This window comes from Moschus berezovskii, chromosome 8, assembly GCF_049115385.1.
Source record: "Moschus berezovskii isolate FMDL1 chromosome 8, NW_MosBer_1.0, whole genome shotgun sequence".
Taxonomy (NCBI): Eukaryota; Metazoa; Chordata; class Mammalia; order Artiodactyla; family Moschidae; genus Moschus; species Moschus berezovskii.
The window spans coordinates 68,179,081-68,182,245 of NC_142467.1; the positions used below are offsets into that span (position 1 = coordinate 68,179,081).

The window sequence follows — 3,165 nt, forward strand, 5'->3', positions numbered from 1 at the left end:
GAGTATTCTCCGGTCCATGTAACAAAGTCGCACAAACTTGGTCGCTTACAGCAACAGTATTTATTCTCTCCCAGTTCTGGAGGCCTGCTCCGAGATCCTGATGTCAGAGGGCTGATTCCTTTTGGAGGTTCTTCAGGAAAAACCCAGCCTCTCTCCCCAACTCCTGGTGTTGCTGGCAGCCCTTGTCTTATGGCTGCATAACTCCAGTCTCTGCTCCTCCTCTTCACATCACCTTATTCCTTGTATGTTTCTCTGTCTTTTTCTCTCACACCCTAAATCCAGAATGATGTCATCTCAAGACTCTTTCTTTTTTTTTAACATCACAGATCTTTTCAATAACAAGGTCAAATCTGGGGTTAGTTTGTGTAGCCGAGACTGGTTCATCAGCCTCTGGTGTGCTCAAGCTTCTGCCCCTTGGAGTGTGTAGAGGGTTTGGTGTGTCTCTGCGGGGTTCCTGGGGCCTTGCTGAAATGCCTGTACCCCTCTCAGCCTGGGGGGACCAGAGAGGAAGACAGGGCCACAGCCCATGGGGGAGTGCAGGCCAGCGGGCCAAAGGCAAGGATCTTGCCCCGGCCTTGAGGATGCAACTCTGGGCATAGAGCACACACCTTCAGTTTGGGCACCTCCTAGACACACACATCATCAGTTACAGCCCTCACGACCACAGCTGTTTTCCCTGTCCAGCCCGGAAACTTCATCTTCTCTATCATCTGGAAAAGGGACCAAGGTGGATGGCTGGTGCAGCTCACAAACAATCTCTTCAGTACTTGACTGAAGATGGAGGTGCTTGGTCTGGCCAGAAACCTGTTCAGCTTGACCAGCAGCCTTTGATAGTCATCCTAGCTCTTGGGCTCCTTGCACGAACCTTTTGGTCCTTGTTATGGTGAATGTCAACCCCCATGACAGCACTTCCTCGGTCGGGTCTGGAAAGAATCTCAAGACCCTAACTCATTCCATCCGCAAAGACCCTATTTCCAAAGAAGGTCGCATTCTGAGGTTGCGGTAAACATGAATTTGGGTGGGGAACAGCAATGCTATATTCAACCTGTGACAGATGGATGGGGTAACTTTTCTTTCATTTTCTCTCCTTTTTATCAGGATTGTCTTAAATGACTGAGCACCAAAAAATTGATGCCTTTGAACTGTGGTGCTGGAGAAGACTCTTAAGAGTCCCTTGGACTACAAGGAGATCAAACCAGTCAATCCTAAAGGAAATCAATCCTGAATATTCACTGGAAGGACTGAAGCTGAAGCCCCAATACTTTGGCCACCTGATGCAAAGAGCTGATTCACTGGAAAAGACCTTGATGCTGGGAAACATTGAAGGCAGGAGGAGAAGGGGATGACAGAGGATGAGCTGGTTGGATGGCATCACCGACTCAATGGACATGCTGCTGCTGCTGCTGAGTCACTTCAGTCGTGTCCGACTCTGTGTGACCCCATAGATGGCAGCCCACCAGGCTCCCCCATCCCTGGGATTCTCCAGGCAAGAACACTGGAGTGGGTTGCCATTTCCTTCTCCAATGCATGAAAGTGAAAAGTGAAAGTGAAGTCGTTCAGTCGTGTCTGACTCTTAGCGACCCCATGAACTGCAGCCTACCAGGCTCCTCCACCCATGGGATTTTCCAGGCAAGAGTACTAGAGTGGGTTGCCATTGCCTTCTCTGCAATGGACATGAGCTTGAGCAAACTCCAGGAGATAATGAAGGACAGAGAAGCCTGGCATCCTGCAGTCCATGGAGTCACAAAGAGTTGAACAGGACTGAATGACTGATCAACAAATGAAAATAAAGATTATGTTATTTTAATATATGAAATGATATCTCAGGGAGTTCCCTGGTGGCCAGCAGTTAGGATTCAGAGCTTTCACTGACAGGGCCCAGGTTCCATCCCTGGTCAGTGAACTGAAATCCTGCAAGCCATGCAGTGTGGCCAAAAAAAAAGACAGAAAACAAAAAAAAACTATATCACAGATTTGATGTTCTATTGAAACAGAGTTGAAGAGTGGATTGTGACTTCTGGGCAAGTGGGGGTCCAGATGAAGATTGCCTTTCTGGGGTGATGGCTGGTCTTTGTAGTACTTTTGATTTCTGCACTTAATAGCCCCTAATACTTTGGCCACCTCATGCGGCGAGTTGCCTCACTGGAAAAGACTCTGATGCTGGGAAAGGTTGGGGGCGGGAGGAGAAGGGGACGACGGAGAATGAGATGGCTGGATGGCATCACCGACTCTGTGGACATGAGTTTGAGTGAACTCCGGGAGTTGGTGATGGACAGGGAGGCCTGGCGTGCTGTGGTTCATGGGGTCGCGGAGAGTCGGACACAACTGAGCGACTGAACTGAATTGAACTGAAGTATGGAACCTCACTTGTTGACTTTGGGTCTACACTGTTTGCCTCTTCCCTCACTGTTTGCCTCTTCCCTCACTGTCACTTCTCAGCACATGCAGATACATCTCCCCTTGAACTTGCAGCCTGGAAGCAGGAACTGAAATTTTGTCCTAACTGTTGGTGACTAAGAGTCACTAGGACCTGAGTGAGTCTCTTTTGGACGAACATGCCTGTGTGTTCATGTTGGGATATTATGGGTACGGCATTTGTGTTCCAGAGACTGAGCAGGTCCTTCCCCATTTTGGGCTCCTGTCTCGTGTCCAACCTCCCTCTTGTAGCATTTCAGACCCAGCCACTGCTTCTGTTCTCCCAGCTGAGCCAGAACTCAGAAGTTTGGCTGAGTCCCTTTTTCATTCCAAGCCTCAGCATTTATCTCTCTGAAATGGGGATGGACAGCAGGACCCACCTCTGACATGGCCACCTTGAGGAGTCTGCATCTGATCATAAGAGCAATAAGGAGTCAGTGAGCATCTTAGCAGGAGAGTGGCACAAGCTAATTGGCATGTCAGTCCCTCCAGCTGCTGTGAGCAGAAGGGTGTAGGTAGGGGAAACTGCTGGGCAGAGCACCCACGGTGGGGTCCATCCACCAGCTGTGGGAATGTTGACCCCCCAGCTCTGCAGGCCAGCATGCCAGCTGGGGCCTCTGAGGGAAGGAGAAAGCTCTGCCCTTCAGATCATCCCAGGAGTGAGTGCCCCAGGGGGCTTCTTCATTTAGTCCTGTTTCTGTGTAAGGATCTGTTATCCTGCAGGCCTGGGGGAGTCAAGTTGACAGAGAG

General features: G+C 50.0%; 1 pseudogene; it reads right to left on the bottom strand.

The window, feature by feature from the left end:
* Window positions 1-383: 383 nt before the first annotated feature.
* LOC129558932 (large ribosomal subunit protein eL18 pseudogene) lies at window positions 384-901 on the bottom strand (annotated as a pseudogene).
* Window positions 902-3,165: the final 2,264 nt, after the last annotated feature.